The sequence below is a fragment of the Tasmannia lanceolata genome, unplaced genomic scaffold (genome assembly GCF_043159265.1).
Source record: "Tasmannia lanceolata isolate RefF3 unplaced genomic scaffold, GAP_Taslan_0.1 ptg000037l, whole genome shotgun sequence".
Taxonomy (NCBI): domain Eukaryota; kingdom Viridiplantae; phylum Streptophyta; class Magnoliopsida; order Canellales; family Winteraceae; genus Tasmannia; species Tasmannia lanceolata.
This window is the reverse complement of record NW_027518714.1, coordinates 40,054,481-40,078,696: the sequence shown is the minus strand read 5'-3', so window position 1 is coordinate 40,078,696 and position 24,216 is coordinate 40,054,481.

Here is a 24,216-nt window from a genome sequence, read left to right as displayed (position 1 = left end):
CGCTTCTTCTTACTCTAGGAGCCGCGATCCACTCTCTCAACCCCAGCCGAGAGGAAAACCGCCGCCACGGGAGTTACCACTTCCGGCGATTCAACCTCCGCCACCGGTGGGTTTTTTGCCCTTTGTGACCTCCTAGGTCTTCTAGATACCGGTTCTTCGACGAAAACTTGAGGCTCCTCATCCCCATTGGAGGGCGAATTCACCTCCACCACCGGAATTATCGCTCCTGGTTGGTCATCGCTGACAAGCTCCTGAGACATTTTCGACAAAGAGAAAGGAAAAAGGAAGAGGAGATGGCAAATAATCCTTTTCCCCACTCCTATTTTATAGGCGCTACTGGGCGGGAAAATTGGGCGGGATATGACATCCCGCCGATTTTCGAAACCTCATTTCAAGCGGGAAAATAAAAACCTCTCACATTTTCAAAAAGTCGTGCAGAAAATTAGGCGGGATTCAATGCCTCCGCCGCCCATAATGAAGATAACGGTCAACAACCGGTGAAAAAACGTGCCCCGTTATGAGCCGTCTCCTCAAGAATCCGCGCATATCAAACGATGTGACCCACCGATTCCCGATAAAAACTCTTCAACTCCATCATCTTCAGAGAGTTGGCACCGGTCCACCGCTTGAAAATTTTAGCTACTTCCTTAACCCTTACAAAGGGACAAGAAAATAGGGGGACAGTATGTTAGGGGTAAAATCGGTATACATGATACCGACCCTCAAATCCATCCTTCACCGCTCGACTAGATCACGTCAACGCCACAAGCAACACTCATTAACAAATCATACCCATAAGATTACACCTTCATACGGTAACGAACCTCAGGAGGAGTCAAACACAATCGCGGGAATCTCGCCATTATGCTACCAATCCGGACTACCGTTACACGCAAGGCGCAATATTCAAATTCGAAACATCCCGCCTAGGCCACCGTCCAAGATCTCCGCCCAGAATCATCGGAAATCATATCTCCACGATCTTATTCTCCATCCATCACGCTCCACGTAGGCTAAAGTAAAGGCCTAATTGATATCTTTAAGATCGTGGGTCTCCTCCCCTATAAAGAGGGGTCTATGCACTCAAGCAAAGGCATTCAGTCAATTCTCCTTCTCCTTCTCCTTCTTTGGTCTGGTAACTTGACTTGGCCCTCCCCCATTCATCGTCCATTGTCTGTGATTGCCTATCTCTGACTTGAGTGTCGAAGTGGCCGTTCGGAGCCACAACTCCGGGCCCACTTACGCTTTTTCTGTGAGCGCAGGATTCCAGGTTCTGCCAAGCTAGTTCGTGCAGTCAGATTCTAGGCGTCATCAACACTTATACCCCAAAATATCATCTCCATAGGATGATCCTAACCCTCTGAGCTATAGGGTTTCTGTAATGTGCAATTCCTCTACCCATTGGAGGGTTAGGACCATCCTATGGAAATGAATTTCAAGGTGCAGCTGTGAGAGAGAAATGGAACCCCATCTATTAAAGGGAAGAGAGAGACCCAGAGTGACTCGGGCGATGATAACTTGGCCCCCTTTAACGTGAAAAAGCGTTCAGTCTTACCCTACTTGAACCGGTTAATAAACTGACTCTCTCTACCCTCCTTTAACCGGTTGAAAAGAGCTCTCTCTCTCACACACACATACACACCACCTTTGGTGGGGCCAAGGTCTCTCTCTCTCTCTCTCTCTCTCTCTCTCTCTCTCTCTTCACACCCTTGGTGGGGTCTAACACTTTAATGGTGTAAATCTTCGAAGGCCGGCCTCATTGTATTTTAAAAAAATACATACACCTACTTACAAACACCATATAAAGTGTATTTTTTTAAAAGAAAACTCACTTAGGCCACCTTGTGAAAAGATCCAAATCGTTTAGTTGCTGGCCTCCACATAAATTACCCTATAATAAGATTTATGTATGTTTTCGTCAGTGTACAAATCGATGGGTTAGGAACATCCCATGGAGACGATTTTTGGGGCACAACCTATTTTCGTTGCGGCCTAACAAATGAACTGTTTGGATCTCCAAATAAAGTGGGTGGTTTTTTAAGAAAATATGTATTGTTTCCAGTTGGTACAAATATAATTTTTTTTAAAATACAGAGGGCCTACCTTGTTCAAACATCAGCCCAATTCAATTGTTTGGTCCCCCAAGGTAAAATATTAAAAGAGAGTAGAGTTTGTCCTGGTTACGTAAATGAGAGAGAGATATCTACTATATATGAGGGTGACCGGCTACAAAAGGCATACCTTAATGCAAAGGGTTAAAAGAGACGTTGAAGGGGGCAAATTTATCCAGGAAGGGGGACAGGTTAGGTCCAATTGGGGGACAACCCTAGCCTTTGATAAATTCTCAACCCCCTCCTTCCCCGCCCCAATGATTTTTGGAGATTGCCTGTTTACATGGGCCCCATCAACTAAATGGTTTAGATTTTAGATCAATTTGGGCGTCACTTTATTTTCAAAAATACATGCGACTAGGTATAGACCCCATATAACATATATCTATTAGAAAATTTATTGGGGCCCACCTTTTTCAAAGATCCAAACCGCACATTTGTGGAGCCCCAATCTAAATAAGCACTTCCCCAAAGATAATCTCCATTGGATGATCCTAACTTTTCAATCTGTCAAGGTTTATAAATCGGTGTTGTTTGTTTGTAGATCAGAGGGTTAGGGTCATCCTATGGAGAAGATTTTATCGGTGAGCCCATGTGAGTTTTTTAGTTTTTTTCTGCACTTTATATCCTCTTAACTCGAACGATAAGAATTTGACTCCACGAGAAATTGTACAAAAAACAGCAGAATCAGCCCAGATCCCAAAAATACTAAAAGAATATCATGTACTGGTCTAAGCAAATCTAGTGAAATTCAACTAGGCAACATGGGGGGGGATTAGGTATAATAAAATCTGTTGTTGTTTAGAAAACTTGTTTTTTCCTAAACACCCTTTTTCAAATCTTTTTAACAATTATTCTAACCCTTGTTACTTTAAAAATATAAAGAGTGGCGTTAAGAGTAGGTCGCACGTTCCATTTTTGGTATGAGGAGATGAGTAGATGAAATTTTTTGATGAGAGAGATCGCTTGCCCAATGCGTGCGAGTGGGAGATGTTGGAATATGTTTTGGGTTACCCGTAACCCAAAGCAATGCCCACATAGGTGGTTGGCCCCCCAACATGCTAAATGGATAAATCCAATTAGTTGTGATGAGATATTAGAACTCTCATTTTGGCTTATCTTGATAAGCAATTGGAGTTGGACTTGGGTGGGGTTCCTAAACTCCTATCTTGAGAAGGAGCCTTATATTACTAGACTACTATTATTATATCAGTACTTGATATTGTGGGACCCGATCCCGCGAGAGGATCGTGAGCGCGCGAGGCGCCATACTCTCTCTTGGTCTCTCTTACCCACGTGATTGGTGTGTGCCCTTTTTTTTATTGATTACCCAACCAAGCCGGCAACAACCAAGCCATAGGGTGCAAACAAACGTGCAACCCAGTACCCACAAGGGCAGAGATAGGCCGCCGAGCCTAACAAGGTGTGATTTAATTCATCCTTTCTGTGAACTTGGGATCACTAAAAGAATATGAATTTCACACAAACGAGAATGACAGAGTCGCCACCTAGATGAGGAATCTAGGACCCGTAAATGACCATAAATTTGGATTCGCTACCTGATTACGAGAATGGAAGGTATGGGGAGTTACCACCACAAGCACCATTCTTGTCCGATAATCTGGTCTTCAATTCCAAAAGTTAACTTCTTGAATTTCTTTTAAATGGCTCGTTTAACTCTATATTAATGTGCGAACTATGTGACATGCATCCTAAAATCTAATTTCAATGTATTCCCTAATGTGTATCTTGATTTTCTTAATTTGTTTGAATTCAATCTAGGTGAAAGTTCTCCTAAGATTCTAATTTCATGGAAAGTTCTAAGTGATTTAATTACTTTTAATTTAAGGATTAATATACAAAACCCCACCACTTATGTGTGGAGCCGACTCGTGATTGGTATGCCATCAAGCATCCAAGCTGCCTACGTACCCAAGCCTCACTGGGATCAGAGTCGACGTAGTTCGGTGCACCTAAACTAAGCTACTTATGCCTAACTCATCTAGGACACTGATCTAGACTGGATTAACTGTTTTAACAGTTTAAGAGAAATTATTTAATTCAAGTTGAAGATTTTATTATCCTAGGACTTCATCTATTATCCTATGAATTCAATCCTAGGACTTCATCTATGGAAGATAGGTGGCTCAGCCAAAAGTGTCAATCCGTGAGAGAGCTGCTTGGTTTTCTTTTATAATGGGGAGAGGGAATTGCTAATATCAATTAAAGAAAGTGGGTTTTTTTATTTACCTAAAAATTGCCGAAAATATCAAGGAGAATAACTTGCTTTCTAAAAAGTTGCACAAGATTTCCCCAAAGATATTACCAAATTTGTTAGTATCCGAAATTAGCAAAATCCAACAAATCCTAGCCAAGTCAATCGGCCCAAAAAAATCAAGATTGCCATTTTAGAGAGTGATAGCAGCATAAGATAGATGAAAGAGAGCAACTTGCTTTTCTTACACATGTTTTCCAATGAAAAACCGTGTGGGACTCCCATACAAGGAAATTACTAAATTGTGTCTCATTATTCTTAGAAGAAATTACTAATTTCTTATGGCTCCTTTCTAATAAAAGGTTCAACGTGGCTGCAATTATCCATTCCATGCACATGGTAGTCAAAGATCCATCCGGCGTGCTCGTTTAGCTTAGCATATTCCATCCAAACCATCCATATATAAAAATCAACAGTTCCAAACATAGTAGGTCCCACTTGAAGTTAACCGAATACATTCCAATTTCGAACACAGGGTGGGCCCATTTGAATTGACAGAAACTTCTTACAGAATGAAAGTATATGAAATTTGGCGGGCCCGCTTGATTGGGTTGAAGTTTCTAATTGGATTCGAAAACTTAATTTGATGGGCCTGCTTGTTTCAATTTGAAACTCCATTATAAAAATTGATAAGCACACTCGTCACCTAAATTACACTTCTTGTACGAAATTAGGATTCACAAAATATAGTGGGTCCCACACGAGATTACTTTCACTCCTTTTATACATGTATTAGAAAGTATGGAAAGATAGCAAGATTCTCAAATAACATTAGCTTTCTAATATGACAAAGAGAGAGAGAGTGCAACAATTCCAAGAACAGGATAATTCCAAAAGTGGTGCCCGACCCAATTTGTTTTAGAATCTTTCAAAAAAAAAATCATCATAACAAGATATATTTGGGACTAGAATAAAGCCCTTCAATGGCCTTTGATTCTTTATCCAATGGCTTAGATAAGAGCTCTTCTTTGAATAGGTGGACTCCTCTTAAACTGGGCCCCATCCTATGGACAAATTTATAAAATTTGAAAATCTTCTTGGAGGTGGCACCAACTCTTTAAACGAATTCTCAAACTCTTTCCTTCTTCAAAACGTGCTATTCATTTCTATCCATTAGATGATCCAAACCGTACAATTGTCGGGCAGCGATGTGAATTGATTGTGCCTCTCTAAATAATTTCCATAGGACGATCTAAATCGTTCATTTGAATGGGCCATAGAGCAAATTGGCCATGCCCTGCAAATTACCTTCATAGGATGATCTGTACCACTCAATTAGTGGGCCACAACATGGGTCCAAATCTCTCTTGTTTAGGTTCTTGTGAATAACCCTCCTCAATACTTAGCGAAAAAAATGCATATTATGACGGAAATGATCGAAAAGATTGTAAGAGATGGACAAGAAAATGAAAAACACTAGAAAACCGATAGAAAAACACTAACCACTTCATTGATTAAAGCGAAGCAAAATGAGAGTGTCTACAGATACCCCTCTTCGGCAGAGGTGACGTAGTCATCGAATACCAAAGTAAAAGTGACAGAGCCATTTTGCGCAGCTTTAATCAACAAAGGACTCTCTAGACAAAATGCAACATAGACGCTAAATGTAAGACCATAGATGAAGTCCTAGAATTAGAATGTTATCAAAAATTATTTACTTTAAACACCATGAGTTGGTGGTTCAGAATAACGGAGAAATGGATCCAACCTGACTGCCAAAATCTTCGCCAGTTAGAAAGGGACACAACGCCGTTTTCGTATGGCATTGTGAAAACGAGAGATCATTTTTGAATGGACCGAGAAAGGATGAGATACCGTATTTGTACAGTTCACAAAGAAAATGAGATACCATATTTGTACGGATCCCAAAAGGAATAAGAGACCATTTTTTAATGGACTCATAAATGATGAGATACCGTATTTGTACGGTTCTAAAGGGATGAGAGACCATAGTCGTATGGACTCGAAGAGAATAAGAGACCATTTTCGAACGGACTGAGAGAGAATGAAATACCATATTTATACGGACTCTAAGGAAATGAGACATCATATTTGTATGATGCTCAAAGAGAATAAGAGACCATTTTCGAATGGACTCAGAGAAGATGAAACACCGTATTTATATGGATTCCAAGGAAATGAGACATCATATTTGTATGATGCTCAAAGAAAATAAGAGACCATTTTCGAATGGACTCGGAGAAAATGAAACACCGTATTTATAAGGATTCCAAGGAAATGAGACATCATATTTGTATGATGCTCAAAGAGAATAAGAGATATGATAATTTGAGTTTTGACAGAGATTATCAGAAAAAGGAAATCGAAATCTCCATTTAATAACTTTGGAAGCAAAGGATTTAATAACACCATATAATAAAGGACTTTCAAGGCCCGAATTTGGGATGCCACTTCATTGGCAACCTGCCCCAGCTTGAGGCATTCTGACCTTCCTCTATTCTTTCATCAGAGGTCATTTTTCAAAGATCTTTCGCTATTCATGACAGTCCTGCTTTTCCAAGTTTCTCAGAACCTGTTTCTGAACCTTAAAATAGAATTTGTAAGAAAAAAATTTCTAAAAATATAACCACAGACATGACAAAAAGAGAAAAACTACTCAAGTAATCCCATGGTGCTTCTGACTTATCAGTATTTTCTTCTGGGTTAGGCTAGCCTCTTTAAGAATGTTTCTCCGTTGATAAACATCTTCACTTATTATTTAAGACAGTATGTATTTTTTCTATCAACCTTCTGATTGCTAGAAATTAATGCCCCTAGTTTCAAGAATCGCTGATATTTTTGCCTGACCTACTGTGATTTCAGAGATCAATGTAATTCTTTTGACGTGAACCCAATCTTACCACGACCAAGTCTCCCTTTTTGGATTTTCAACTTGGTGGACCGCTCGGCCTTAACTTTTGCCTGAATTGTCTTTTCAGGTTTTTTGACTCAACAGGCCACCCCCTTAACTTTTGCCTAAGCCGCCCTTTCAGGTTTTCAACTTAGCAGGGGAATGATCCTAAATTTTGCCTAGATCGCCTTTTCAGGTTTTCAATCTAGCGGATCTTCAAGCTCCATTTCTTTTTTCTCTTTTTCTTTTTTTATTTTTTTTTCTTTACTTGAACACCAAAAGGACTTTATAGGTGAGGTAGGGCTTTTCAAATAATGGCTTTAGGTTTTTGCAAAAATTTCGACCGAACCCATGAATAGGTTGCCTACGTATCCCAGTGTAGGAATCAGGTCGTGCGTAGTTCAGGGCGAATACCCCTAGTTTGAAGGTAAATTGATTTTTCTTTTTTTTTTCTTTTTGGAACAATTGAACTTTCCTCTCTGATTGATTGACTTTCTTCTTCTTCTTCTTTTTCTTTTGGAACAATTGAACTTTTTTTTATCTGACTGATTGACTTTTTTTCCTCTTCTTTTTGGAACGATTGATTTTTTTCTTTTGAAATGACCGAACTCGGTTTGACCAAGCTGCCTAAGTACCCCAGCATAGGGATCAGGTCTCGCGTAGTTCAGGGCGGATGCCCCTAGTTGTAGACATCCCATTTTGACCGAACCCCCAATAATCTGGTTCGATTAGAAACCCTTTAAAATCGATGAAGGTGTTAACCCAAGCCCTTCATTTAGGGGACTTGCCAAGTCCCATTAGCATTTCTCTTTCTCTTTTAGGAGATTTTCTTAGTATTTTAGACACTCTTAGATACTAGTTCTCTATCATTGCTAGGGCAATGAAAGAGTCATCTAGAGCCCCCATTAGGAGACATACCTTGTCTCATGAGGCAATCCTCTTTTGGAATCAACCTCATTATTTAGAGCCTATCTCTTTGGGAGTATATCTTGGATTTAGTATAGAGTTAACCATTAGGAGACATTCTGTCTCATCAAGGAGATTATCCTTTTGAGACAAGCCTTGTCGTTTAGAGCAGATCCCTTAGGGAGGTTATCTTGATTTTGATAGATAGTGTACCCATAGAAGGCATGCCTTGCCTCATTTATAGAGTCCCTCTCTAAGTTGTACCCCAGCTTGTATCCTCTACTAGTTAGAGACCAACTTAGTCCGTTAGTTGCCCAATCCCTTACTTTATCATTGCAAGGGCGATGATAGGGATAGTTAGAGCCCAGCTTTATGTTTGGGAGGCATGCCTTGCCTCATTTATAGAGCCCCTATTTGGAGACAAGCCTTGTCTCATTTAGAGAGTTTTCCCTTTATGAGGCTTACCCAGCCTCATGTTAGAGTAACCCCTTCTTCTAGAGAGTCTTTGACTTTATTTGCCCTTATTTTGGTAGTGTTATTAGAGAGTCTTTAACTCACTCGTACTTTTGGTGTTATTATTAGAGGGTTGACTCATTCATCTTTTTAGTGGTATTATTAGAGAGTCTTTGACTCATTCGTCCTTTTGGTAGCATTACTAGATAGTCTTTGACTTGTTTGTTCATCTCCTTAGTGTTATCAGTTCGGAGTTTCTCCTTAGTGCTGTTATCACTCTTCTTTATTAGAGACTAGCACAGTCTTATTAGAGCTTTGCTTGTTTGGGATATTAGATTATTTCCTTGTCTTTGACACTAGCTTACCCAATTTAGAGGTTTTCCCTGTTAGCCCTAGGGTTTTGCCCAGGGTTTTGCTTTGTGTATTCCCTAAGGTCTTTGACCAAAAGGGTGAAAACATTTAAAAATCCAAAAACATCTAAAACATTTAAAAATCCAAAAACATCTCAAACATTTAAAAATTCAAAAACATCTAAAACATTTAAAAATCCAAAGACATCTAAAACATTTTGAAAGTATCAAAAACATTGGAAAAACTTTAAAATCCAAAAAACATTGGAATATTTGAAAACTCAAAAACATCAGAAATTTAAAACATCAAAAGCATTTGAAGTGCTTTAAAGCTTTAGGAGCGTAGTAGGAGAGTTCATTTCGAACTACGTTGGCTTGATCCTCTTTCACGAGGTACGTAGTGCAGCTTAGGATCTTTATCCCAAGTCCAGCCAAACTTTTGTAAATAGTATTTTAAACCTTTTTCAAAAACCTTTAAAACCTTGTTTTCAAAAGATCTTCCTCTAGAGTTAAGAGTTTCTCCTAGATAGAGAGTTTTAGAGTTAGGAGTTTCTTCTTGATAGGTTGTTTGATTGTTTGTTTGTTGTGTGCTTGTTTTAGAGTTAGGAGTCTGTCCTAGAGTCATAGGAACGCCTCCGTCCGATCAGCCGGCGATCCACATCGCCAATTGATGAGTAGAATAGGATACGTTAGTCAATCCTTTGTTTTTCTTAGGAAACACAGCCTAGTTACACATAGGTTGTAGGAACCACCTGCATTAGCTTAAGGCTAACCTGCATTTAGTTAGGGCATATAGGGTGTCCTAAAATTCACAATTCACTGGAATTTAAATAATCGCTCAAGAAACTTTAATAACTAGTCTGGTCTTTTAGATCGAGTCTAGGATAGAGGTCTAGGTGTCTTAGGCATCATAGCTTAGAATAGGCGCGAAGAACTACGTTGCTCTAATTCTTGCGGAGGCGGGGATACGTAGGCTTCTTTGGATGAATATCAGACCAATCGAGGATTTGGGCTTAATCATTAGAGTCTTAGGATTTGTTATGATTGTGTGTTTTGCTATGTTTTCTTACTTTCATGCGCAGACCTTATACCTTTAGCTGTAGCATGCATGCGTTCGTCCACCCGAACATAGACACCAGTTAGGTATGTCACTCATAACCTAGTTGTGATTAGGTGACACATCTTTTATTTATGTGTGTTTATTATTTCATCCCCGAGTCATGCATGATTAGGTAGACGTTCACTCGGGGATATTTGTTCCCATTTCACATGATTTTTACTCAAACTTCTTTGGAGTTAATGAAAATGGCATAAGAGACCAAGTGCTTGCACTCGGAAGAATTGGGGGTGCTCTTCAGACCTTCCCCATTCGTAACCAGGCACGACCCCATATATATTTCTGGTTATCCATTGCACAGAGGATTTGATTTTGAGGTTCCATGTACTATCCATGGATGGCGACTCTGAGTTTATTTCAGGTATGTCTAGGTCTGGGGATTTATCCTTGGATCAGGAGGTATCTCATTTTATATCGTCACTCGTGCTTTGCTATGAGGATGGCAACCGTTTCGAGAGTTCCTTGGCAGAGCTCTCCTTCACATGTGGAGGTCTGAAGGATGTTGGGGGACTCGTTTCCTCACCTTATCCTCGGATCGGGGTCCACAGGTTGGCGACTCTGCTGGGGAGTTCTTGAAATATTGCCTAACTCTGTTAAAATGCCATTTTTACTAACTTCGGAGAAATTTGAGTTAAAATCATTTTAAATGGGAACTCTATCGTTAGAATCCAGGGGCACCAGATAGGTGCGTAATTAAAATAAGGGATTCACACACTGCACAACATACATTATCACATTCTTTATTCTGTATTTCTCTCATTGTTTTTCATTATTATTGGCTCCACGAAAATAGATACAGTGCGTGCCAGACTGGGAGGTCATTACCCTGACGGAACTGTTGTATCTATTTTCAAGATATGCGCCAGTGCTGCAGCCGTAAACACTATGTGTACTTTTGTCTACAGCAGCCGATGAGCAATGAAGCATACTATGTATAACATGGGGCGTACTTGTGTTATACATATTAAGTATGGTTCATACACATAGTACCCGATAGATTGAGTTCGGAGCCCTACTTTGTTTTATATATTATGTAGATACTTACTGACTTAGTGAAACCCAACTAGGAAGTACCCGTGTTTATATAAGTATATTGCATTCATATAGGGTCGAACATGTCTTGCTTACACATGTGAAGCCTAGAGTTAGGAACTTTGTCCCACTTGTAGACTAGGGTAGCTTATTTTACATGGCTACAACACCGTCCTAGTTGTAGAGACCCCCATTTTGCTACGCTTTAAAAAGCAAAAGATTCGGTAGTATCATCGAGTTTTGAATCCGTATTCAGCATTAGATTAGGCATCCATGCATTTTAGGGTAGATTTCATTTCATATGTGAGTTTTGAAGTTGATTCGCAATCCTGAAGGTTTCTAGGGGGTTCTTTTGGCCTCTGGAAGATAAAAGTTCAAGTTTCTAAGCAAATGAAAAAACGTGCTATTTTTAGAATTTTCAGGGTTTCCCTCATTTTTGCCTATTTTGCACTGCAGGGGTATTTTGGTCATTCCCGATGTGTCTCGTTTGACCCCCGAGTTATATTTGAGAAATCTTGAGTGATTTTACAAATTTTGAAAAAGCTGCTATTTTTAGAAACTCATGGGGCTTCCACATTTTCATCATCGTATGGATATTTCAATCATTTCTCATATGTCGAAAACCATCTCAAGGATACGGCTGATGGATTAGGAGTAATTTCGTAAGATTTGGGAAACCTGCTAAATTTAGACCTCTCAAGATTTTCTCTTAGTCTTGCACTTTGGGGGTATTTTAGACAGTTCCAAACATATCATATTTGGTCCCTAAGTTGTATCTAAGAAATCTTGAGTCCGGTCATAAATTTTTGAAAATCTGTTATTTTTAGAATTTCTCAGGGTTTTCCCTAGTCTCGCCAAATTCTAGCACCTCGGGGTAATTTGATCTTTTCCTGTGTAATTCTTTTGATCCCCGAAATATGTCTGAGAGATTATGAATGATTTCCTGAATTTTGGAAAACCTGCTAAATTTAGAATTTCTCAGGAGTTTCGCTTAATTTGGAAATTCTAAGTGTTGAGGGCATTTTGGGTATTGTCAGGGGATACCAAATGATCCTGTTTAATAGCTCACCGAAAGGACCCAATTTTAAAAGTTTATATTTTTGAAGTTTGACCACAAAGACTTTCCATTTTTAATTTTTCCCTTTAGGGGTGAACCAATCTTAGGGTATTTTGGTCGCATTTGGATGTCTAACAGTCAAATAGGGTATTTTGGTCCGAAAAGTTATTTTCCAAAAAAGATGGTCCGATCATGTGTGAGGGATGCACCATAAATGTCAAATGGGTTGGGTCCATATATAGAATGTTGAATTTAGAAAAATTTTATTGATTTTTTACGGAAAAACCCGAAACCCGTGTGAAATGGCCCATTGGGCTAAAGCCCGCAAAGATGGAGCTCATATGGGTTCACCCATATGGGTCAACCACCATGGTGGGCGGCCCACATGGTTGACCCACATGAGTTGAGCACCCAACCTTGATGATGTCACAATGGTGACATCATATTTGTTAAAAGAAAAATAAAAAGAATAAAAAATGAAAAAAAGGAAAGAAGGAAAAGATGAATGATTGCTTAAAAAGGTTTTCTTCCAAAGAAGCAATGTGGAATGAGAATAGCATGTCTTGATTGACAAGAAATTAAGATTGGAATCAAATCCAATTTGGAAACAAGAAAGAAAGAAAGCAAGAGGGGAAATTTGAAAACAAGCCAAAAAGGGAGCTCTCACATTGGAAATTATTATTTCTCTCATAACCCTAGCTTTTTGTATAAAAATCAATGCAAACAATCCTAGAAAAGAGGGAAAAAATCCAAATTCGTCATTTTTCTCTCTCCTCCCAAGAAAAAAAAACATCTTCTCTCTTTAAGTGTATTCATCTCTCCCTCAAGTGTTCTTCACAAAAGGAATTCTTGAATTCCTTCTTCTTCTTCTCCAAGGCATCACACAATCAAGGATTATTGGAGTGTTCTTTGGATCTTTTTTAGCGTATAAAAGGGTTGGACAAAGCGTATATCTTGGATCACCAACCCTAGAGACAAGGATCGCGATCAACAGTAAGGATTCTTCGTCTTTGTAAAGTAGAAAAAGCAAGCTAGGTTTTAAATTTTGATGGATCAAATCAACGAGTTTTTCTTTGAAATTCTAGTATGTTATAATATAGATTATGAGTTTTCAAAATCCAAAATTTGATCCAAAAATTAATTTTCCTCCATTTAAAAATGGTTTTCTTTTGTTTTTATTCAATATGGATTTAAATTAGATTATCAAAGCAAGTGTTTCAAAACATGGTTCTTTTTAAAAACCGATATTTCCTGGGTTTTATATAAAATACAAAACTACTGGAAACTTAATTTCCAACCGCGGTTCGACCGTTTTATTTTTCATTCTATTTTTCAAAGAATAACCCCGAAAAGGGTTATTTCTTGATGAATGGAGCCAAAAGTATATCAAATCATGTCCAAATTTAGTGAAAGTATGTTTCCAGTAGTTTTACAAGGTTTTTAGATCACCCAAAAATTTTCATATTTTTTGGAGTTTATTTAATCGGATTATTAATTAATTTAAATTTCGGCTATTTTTAATAAATACCAAATCGTTTTAAAAATTGATTAAACTTTCCAGAATTAAAGCCTAATAATAAATGAAAGTTTCCATTGAAAAATATTTTAAAACAAATATGGTTTTTACTGTTTTCTAATTGTTTCCCTGTTTTACGTGCCATAATTCTTTTTCTTATTAAATTAATATATTTTCAAAAAATTTCTTTACAAACCAGTAACTTTGGTTACTAGAATGTTAGAGAAATATTTTAGATTAATTTTGCAAAGATTTAATATGGTTTTGTAATTTATTTTAATAAATGAGTTTCAATTCTTAGGCAACAAATTCTTTTTTTTCTATTTAAAAATCGATTTTATGGAGGAGATTTAATTTTTAAGTTTTGAAATTTTGATAGAAAATTTTATAATCTATTTTATATCTACTAAAATTTTTAATTTGATTTTAGGATACAGTAGGTTTGCTTTTTAGTAATTCTTTGGTTTCATCTGATTTTTGTGTGAATTTCAATTGACATCAAATCATAATAAAAGTCCATGAAAGTCATACCATAGTCTAATCTCATGACTATCTTTATTCTGTGAAAGTTTGGATTAATTTGAAATTGATATGCTATAAGTTACTGTGTTAATCTATGAACTGATTTGAATTTTGAGAAATTCGAAATTGATACCAAATCTTAATGAAAATTCATATAAGTTTTCCAATAAGCTATAATAATCTAGGTCTCTATTCTGTGAAAGTTTGGATTAATTTTAAATTGATATGCTATAAGTTGCTGTGTTAATCTATAATCTGATTTAAATTTTAGAAAATCGGAAATTGATATCAAATCTTAATGATAATTCATGAAATTTTTCCAGTAAGCCACAATCATCCATATCTTGTTACTGGAAAAGTTTCAGCTGATTTGGGGTTTGATTGCTTAGGGTTTTTGTGTAATCCTAGCAATCTGGTATTCATGTTAATAAATCATAATTTAATAGCAAATCAACACAAAAGTCAATAAAAACCTCCAACAAATCTTAACTTTACATCATGAATTTAATCCCTAACTTGTTTGAAACAGAAACCTTAGGGTTCGTAGATCTCCATTGTAAATTCGCTATACCGCGATAGTCTAACTGCCGATATCGCAACCGTAATCGTATACTAATTGCGATTAATCCTACATAATTGGAGTGCGTAAATTATAGTATGATATTGGCACTGAGGTCCACTGTCCACGAAAATCCTGAGAAATATGCCAAGCAATAGGATACTATAATTTACGTGCTAAATTATACAAGTGTTGAGAGCACGATTCCCTTCCATGGTTGCGATTCGAGGCCGAAACTTACGAACCATAGAGCCTTTGGTATTCCTTAGATGTTTAGGAATCAAAAATCCTCAAAATCGAAAATCATTAAGTTTAAGAAATTGAATTAACTCGATCCGCGTCTTAGGAGCCGTTGGATTACTGTCTCCTATCGTAGGAACCTTTAGGGCCCCTTAGGAACACTTACGTCTCGTTGTGTCCTAGGTTTTAGGGAGTCCTAGAGTTAGGAGTCCAGCCTCATCATGGTCGTTTGCTATGGATAGCAACCGTGCCAATAGATCTAGTTACACTAGTCACCCCTTTTTCACATAGGACAAGCCTAGTTACCTCGGATGTAGGTTCACCTGCATTAGTCAGAAGGATGTCTTGCACTTAGAAATGACCATATAGCATCTTAGATGGAGTCCTAGGATAATAACATCTACTCAACTTGAACTAAATAATTTCTCTTAAACTGTAAAACAGTCAATCCAGTCTAGATCGGTGTCTTAGATGAGTTAGGCATAAGTAGCTTAGTTCAGGTGCACCGAACTACGATTCGACTCCGATTCTAGTGAAGCTGGGATACGTAGGCAACTTGGATACTTGAGTGGCATACCAAGCCCGAGTCGGCTCCACACATAAGTGGTGGGGTTTTGTATATTAATCCTTAAATTAAAAGTAATTAAATCACTTAGGACTTTTCATGAAATTAGAATCTTAGGAGAACTTTCACTTAGATTGAATTCAAACAAGTTAAGAAAATCAAGATACACATTTAGGAATTACATTGAAATTAGATCTTATGATACATGTCACGTAGTTCTCATATCAATATAGAGTTAAATGAGCCATTTAAAAGAAATTCAAAAGAGTTAACTTTTGAAATTGAAGACCGATTATCGGGCAGGAATGGTGCATGTGGTGGTAACTCTCCATACCTTCCATTCTCATAACCAAGTAACGAGTCTAGATTTCTGGTCAATTATGGGTCCTAGATCTCTTATCTAGGTGGCGACTCTGTCACTCTCTTTTGCGTGAAATTTAGATTGCCTTAGTGATCCCAAGTTCATGAAAAAGATGAATTAAATCACACCTTGCTAGGCTCGGCGGCTTACCCCTGCCCTTATGGGTACTGGTTGCACGTTTGTTTTGCACCCTATGGCTTGGTTGCTGCCTGCTTGGTTGGGTAATTAAAATCAATAATAAAAAGCACACGTCATTCGCGTGGGCACGTGAGACCAAGAGAGAGCGTGGCGGCTCGCGCCTCACCCCTCTAGCGGGATCGGGTCCCACACTAGTACATTCACCAGTCTGTCTTGAGTCGAGACTTCCTTGACTCCGCTAGATTAGAATTAGGGCTGGTGCCACTGGTTAGGATATATGTGTATGTATATATATTTATATATACTGATTATATATATTAAGGTTCTCCTCTTAGTTAGAGTTCCTTATTCATTTCAATCGGTTATATCCATTCTTTATTTAGTCAGTGGCTTTTGCTTGCCATTACCTTGGCCATGATCTGTCCTTTGATCTGTTGTTCATAGGATTTGACCCGTTGTCATATGTTCTCACTTATGGTCAGTCCTTCATTGACCTTTCTCTGGTAACCATATTTCGTCTGCCGATTATGAGCTTATGTTACCACCGTTATTCATATTACCTTTAGTTGAGTTGTGGGAATCCTTTGTATAGCCGTTATGCTGCCAGATTTTATCTAGAACATTTTTTAGCATGACCACTGTTCTTTAGAGTTAGGTAAACCATGAGTTTGTCTTGTCATTACTCTTTTTGGCGCCGTTATGCTGCCGGATTTTATCCAGAATATTTTGAGCATGACCGCTATTCCTTAGAGTTAGTTAAACCATGAGTTTACCTTACCTTGACTTTCTTGTCTAGTCGTTATGCTACTGAATTTTTCGCAAAATATTTTTGAGCATGACTGCCATTCTTTAGAGTCAGTTGACCTTGTTTCGATTCCCATGTATAGCCTCAATTAGCTTAGAACCCATTTTTAGTGAGAACTTTTGGTTTGATCAGTTGTATTTGCATCCTTTCAGTTTCACTAGGTTAGTGGCCAGTACATGTCATTCTCGTGGTCATAATTTATTTGTTACCCTTTGTCTATGTATCCATTCTTTTGTTGTGTCATAGATTCATGTTATGTATATACATTACTCAGTAGGATTAGATCCTTACTTGTTTACTCGTTGTATCTTAGATCTGGTTGATGGCTCGTCCGGTGCCTTTATAGCCATGGTCTATCATTTCTGATCATATTGATCGTACAATTGTTGATATCCATCATTCAGATTTTAGATCTGGTCCTTAACCCTACTTTTGTCATTCTTATGCCATGGTCTATTATCTGAGCCATTGATTTTTCATTGATCCATGTTTACCTATCATATATCTTTTACCCTTGGATCATATCGAAATCATTGATGGAAAAGATTGATCTTACCTGTATCCTTTGAGTGCATAATTATCACTGAGATCGAAATTTATTTAGATTAGGGATGTTTATCGTTCCTGACTCTTTCATTCCAAAAAAAAGAACATTTATACTCAAATGAGACTTAAAAGAGTGGATTGAGAATTCCTTGAGACCCTGTTGATGTAGGTCGTATTATCACTGTCTATTTTTCCTTGACCTTCATAGACAATATTTCTTTGATTTTCAGAATAAAATACCCGTTGATGTGTTCAAGAGTACTCATATCTCTATTTGTTCAGAATATTTGTCACATGACTATTGATCTAGTGTGTGTGCTTCCAAGTCAATAGTCTGTGTTTAGCGAAAGACCATTCTTTCAAAAGACTGACCATATCCAAACTCATTTGATCCAGACAGTCTATTGCTTCTCCCACATTGTCAACATTAGCCTTTTGTTGCTTCATTTAACCTAGACCTTGTGGAGTTGCCTTTTTTGAGATTCCTACTCTGGGATCAAATTCTATAGCTATCATTGTCATGGAGGAAGGCCTGCTACTCGTGAATTTTCAGTGCCACTCTTTTGTTTATAAGAAAAAGAAAAAGAGTTCTTTTCTCGAAGTCTATCTTTGATGAATAAATGCCAATTCTCATTTCAAAGTTGGCAAGTCAAGTTGTGTCAGTGTTAGACTTGTGTGTATTGAGTCTGTTAGTCATTTTCATTGAGTCAATGTTTAGTTTTTTTTTAGGCTCGAAAAAAAAATGTCATGTCAATTAGTCTTTTTCGTTTAGAGTCAGTGTTTAGCTTTTTGTTAAAATTCAATGTAGAGCCCATTGAGGTGTGTCAAAAATCATCAATGTACTTACAGTCTTCAATTCAATAAAATGGTTGATTTCATATCTTTGATACTCTATGATTCACTCTTAGATCTAATGTTTAAATAACTAAAGACACCCTTCTCGGATGAGAATATGGATGAAATTTCCCTCGAGATCTGAAAATTGGTCAAATGAGAGGAAGAGCGTCGAGCATAGCCACTCAAAGAAGAAATTGAAGCTATTGATAGTGGTATCAAAATTCAAAACTCGGGAAGGATGGATTGGCAAAACTTTATCTCCCGAGGAGTGCGAAGAATTGATAAACCTGTTTAGAGGGGTTTGAGGTAGTCTGGCTTGATCCTATAGGGATAAACCGGGTCAATGCCCTATCGTTGTGCAAAGCAAGACTCCATCAGTTTTAGACATCAAGTTGAAAGAGAGAATTCTAGAGAATGCAACATCAAAAATCAAGTGAAGCTGGTCAGAGCAATGAAAGAAGAGTTTTGGATAATATTCATAGGGCATGAGCCCTAAAAGAACACCTGGGCTGTGAAATTTCATGACAAAGCATTCAGAGATTAGGGACAATTTTTATGTCCAAAAGGAAGAGGATATCAAAAAGAAAGAAAAGCAAGAAAGAAAAAAAAGAGAGAAGAGAATGTGTCATCAAAGACAACTCCTTAGGAGTATCGAAGACCCAGATGATGGAGTCAATGAGATAGATTGAGTATGCGAATTTGTAGACACCGCCATTTTGCTATACTTTAAAAAGCAAAAGATTTGGTAGTTTGTCAAGTTTCGAGTCCGTATTCCACCTTAGATTAGGCATCTATGCATTTCAGGGTAGATTTCATCTCGTTATAAGAGTTTTGAATTTGATACGCGATCCTAAAGGTCTCTAGGGGGTTCCGTTGGCCTCCGAAAGATGTAAAATCAAGTTTTCAAGCAAGTGAAAAAACCTACTATTTTTGGGATTTTTAAGGTTTCCTTCATTTTCGCCTATTTTTGCACTACAGGGGTATTTTGGTCATTCTCGATATGTCTTGTCTGACCTCCGAGTTATATTTGAGAAATCTTGAGTGTTTTTACAAATTTTGAAAAAGCTGTTATTTTTAGAAACTCATGGGGCTTCCACATTTTCATCATCTTATGGATATTTCAATCATTTCTCATATATCCAAAACCACCTTGAGGGTACGGCTGATGGATTATGAGTAATTTCGTAAGATTTGGGAAACCTGCTAAATTTAGATCTCTCAAGATTTTCTCTTAGTCTTGCACTTCGGGGGTATTTTAGCCATTTTCAACATATCATATTTGGTCCTTAAGTTGTGTCTAAGAAATCTTGAGTCCGTTCATAAATTTTAAGAAATCTGCTACTTTTGGAATTTCTCAGGATTTTCCCTAGTCTCGCCAAATTCTAGCACCTCGGGGTAATTTGGTCTTTTCCTGTGTAATTCTTTTGATCCCCGAAATATGTCAGAGATTATGAATGATTTCCTGAATTTTGGAAAACCTGCTAAATTTAGAATTTCTCAGGGGTTTCGCTTAAATTGGAAATTCTGAGTGTTGAGGGCATTTTGGGTACTTTCATGGGATACCAAATGATCATGTTTAATATTGCTCACCGAAAGGACCCAATTTTAAAAGTTTATATTTTTTAAGTTTGACCACAAAGACTTTCCATTTTTAATTTTCCCCTTTAGGGGTGAACCAATCTGAGGGTATTTTGGTCGCATTTGGATGTCTAACAGTCAAATAGGGGCATTTTGGTCCGAAAAGTTATTTTTCAAAAATGATGGTCCGATCATGTGTGAGGGATGCACCATAAATGTCAAATGGGTTGGGTCCATATATAGAATGTTGAATTTGGAAAGATTTTATTGAATTTTTACGAAAAAACCCGAAATCCGTGTGAAATGGCTCATTGGGCTAAAGCCTGCAAAGATGGAACTCATGTGGGTTCACCCATATGGGTCGACCAACATGGTGGGCGCCCCACATGGTTGACCCACATGAGTTGAGCACCCAACCTTGATGATGTCACAATGGTGACATCATATTTGTTAAAAGAAAAATAAACAGAATAAAAAAAGAAAAGAATGAAAAGATGAATGATTGCTTAAAAATATTTTCTTCCAAAGAAGCAATGTGGAATGAGAATAGCATGTCTTGATTGATAAGAAATTAAGATTGGAATCAAATCTAATTTGGAAACAAGAAAGAAACAAAGCAAGAGGGGAAAATTGGAAACAAGCCAAAAATGAGAGCTCTCATATTCGAAACTACTATTTCTCTCTTAACCCTAGCTTTTTTGTATAAAAATCAAAGCAAACAATCCTAGGAAGATTAAAAAAAAAATCCAAATTCGTCCTTTTTCTCTCTCCTCCCAAAAAAAAAGAAAAAAAAAGCCTCTTCTCTCTTGAAGTGTGTTCATCTCTCTCAAAGGTTCTTCACAAAAGAGATTCTTGAATTCCCTTTTCTTCTTTAACAAATCGCACATTAAGGATCTTTGGGGTGTTATTTGGTTCTTCTTTATCATATAAAAGGGTGCGAGAAAGCGTATACCTCGGATCTACGCACCCTAGAGACAATGAGCGCGATCAACGATATAATCTTTATCTTTATAATATCAAAAGTAGAAAAGCATGCTAGGTTTTACTTTTGATAGATCAAATCAATGAATTTTTTCTTGAAATTCCAGTATGTTATAATATAGATTATAATTTTTCAAAATCCAAAATTTCACCAAAAATTTAAGTTTCCTCCATTTAATAATGATTTTCTTTCGTTTTTTATTCAATATGGATTTAAATCGGATTATCAAAGAAAGTATTTGAAAATGTGGGTTTCTTTAAAAACTGATATTTGTTAGGATTTCTATAAAATAAAATACTACTGGAAACTTAATTTCCAAAAGTGTTTGGCCGTTTTAATTTTCATTCTATTTTTCAAAAAATAACCCCGAAAGGGGTTATTTCTTGATGAACGAAGCCAAAAGTATATCAAACCATGTCCAACATTTGTAAAAGCTTGTTTTCAAACCAATTATTTGATTTCCAGACCACCCAAAAAATTTCGAATTTTTTTGAATTTTTTTAATCCGGTTTTAAATTATTTTAAATTTCGGCCATTTTTAATAAATATCAAAAGGTTTTAAAAATTGATGAAACTCTCCAGAATTAATTTTCAATAATAAATTGAATTTCTCATGAAATTTTGCTTTTCGAAAAAATGTTTTTTTATTTGGTTTCTAATCGCTTCTTCGTTTTACGTGTCGTAATTATTTTTTATTTTAAATTAATGAAATTTCGAATCTTTTTCCTACAAACCAGTATTTTACGCCATTAGAAGGTTAGTGAAATTTTTTTAAAAGATTGTACAAAGGTTTAACATGATTTCACAATTTTCTTTTATAAAAAACGGGTTTTAATTCCTGGAACGAAATCTCCTTTTTATTCAAAAATTAATTTTATGGAGGAGCATTAATTATTAGGTTGTGAAATTTTTACAGTAAATCATATAAGCTATTTTATATCTACTGGAATTTGTACATGATTTTAGGATACCATTTCATCTACTTTTTAATTGATTCATTGATTTTATCCGAATTTTGTGTGAATTTTAATTGGCATCAAATCTTGATAAACACCTTCGAAATTTTTACATTAGTCTAATATCCTGATTCTATCTATACTGTAATCGTGTTACTTGATTTGAGATTTGTATGCTATGAGTTGATTTGTTAATTTGCAATCTGACCTAAATTTTGGAAATTCAAAAATTGATAGCAAAACGTATTCCAAATTCATGAAACTCTTCCAGTAGTCTAAAATCATTCATATCTTGTTACTGAAAAATTTGCAATGAATTTGGGGTTCGATTACTTAGGGTTACTGTGTAATCTTAGCAATCTGGTCTTAATGTTAATAAATCACAACTTAATAGCAAATCAACACAAAAGTCAGTGAAAACTTTTAGAAAACCCTAATTTTTTACCATATATTTACCTTAAAATTGTTTGAAACAGAAACACTAGAGGTTATAGATTCCCTTTGTAAATTGACTATGCTGTGACGGTTTAACTGCTGAGATCGCATTCATAATCGTATACTAATTGTGATCGTTCCTGCATAATTTGAGCATGTAAATTATAGTATGTTGTTGGCTCCGAAGTCCACTGTCCACAGAAATCCTGAGAATCATGCCAGGCAATAATATACTATAATTTATGTGTTAAATTATACAAGGATTGAGAGCATGATGCCCTTCCATGGATGCAACTCAAGGCTGAAATTTGCCAACCATAGAGCCTTTGGTATTCCTTAGATGTTAGGAATCGAAAATCTTTAAAAAACTAAAAATTATTTACTTAATAAATTAAATTCATTTGATCAATGCTTTTGGAACCGTCGGATAACGGTATCTCTTCGTAAGGACCTTTAGAACCAATTAGGAACACTTATCTCGCGTTGTGTCCTAGGTTTTAGGATGTCCTAGAGTTAGGGAGTTCAACCTCATCAAAACTGATTGCTATTATTTGCAATTGAATCATAGATCTAGTTACACTAATTACCCATTTCCCCATAGGACAAGCCTAGTTACCTAGGATGTAGGTTCACCTGCATTAGTCTAAGGGACGTCTTGCACTTAGTTAGGACCATGTAGCATCTTAGATGAAGTCCTAGGATAATAAAATCTTCAACTTGAACTAAATAATTTCTCTTAAAACTGTTGAAACAGTCAATCCAGTCTAGATCGGTGTCATAGATGAGTTAAGCATGAGTAGCTTAGTTTAGGTGCACCGAACTACGATCGACTCTGATTCCAGTGAGGTTGGGATACGTAGGCAACTTTGATACTTGAGTGGCATACCAAGCCCGAGTCGGCTCCACACATAAGTGGTGGGGTGTTGTATATTAATCCTTAAATTAAAAGTAATTAAATCATTTAGGACTTTCCATGAAATTAGAATTTTATGAGAACTTTCACTTAGATTGAATTCAAACAAATTAAGAAAATCAAGATACACATTTAGGAATTACATTGAAATTAGATCTTAGGATGCATGTCACGTAGTTCGCACATTAATATAGAGTTAAATGAGCCATTTAAAAGAAATTCAAAAGAGTTAACTTTTGAAATTGAAGACCGATTATCGGGCAGGAATGGTGCATGTGGTGAAAACTCCCCATACCTTCCATTCTCGTAACCAGGTAACGAGTCTAGATTTCTGGTCAATTATGGGTCCTAAATCCCTCATCTAGGTGGCGACTCTGTCACTCTCTTTTGCGTGAAATTCGGATTGCCCCTTAGTGATCCCAAGTTCACGGAAAAGATGAATTAAATCAGACCTTGCTAGGCTCGGCGGCTTACCCATGCCCTTATGGGTATTGGGTTGCACGTTTGTTTGCACCCTATGGCTTGGTTGTTACCTGCTTGGTTGGGTAATTAAAATCAATAATAAAAAGCACTCGTCATTCGCGTGGGTACGAGAGACCAAGAGAGAGCGTGGCGGCTCACGCCCCACCCTTATCGCGAGATCGGGTCCCACAGAATTGTCTTCAACATTTGGAGATTAATGAGAGCTTGGGAATCTTGAGCATAAATTCAAGATCTTCGAGATGGGAGTGGAGCACAGTGGTTGAAGTTTTGCCTCACATGCCGTCAAACTCCGTCAGAGCTCTCCTTCACATGTGGAGGTCCGGAGGACGTTGGGGGACTCGTTTCCTCACCTTATCTCGGATTGGGGTCCACACTAGTACATTGAGTTTTTGAAGAAAAATATTATTTAGGCTCGAAAGGATTCACAAAAGGTTATATAGATTTATCTTGTGTTATGAATTTGGGATTTATTCGGCCAAAAGACGGTCTTCTGGTGTTCAAGCATAGAACCTCTTGAGTTGATCAAGATTTGTTGGTTCTAGCAATATTTCTTGATTTAGATTACGGAGCTTGACAGCTTTTCCGGGTAAATTTGATCTACAATGTATGGTCCTAACCAATTAAGTTT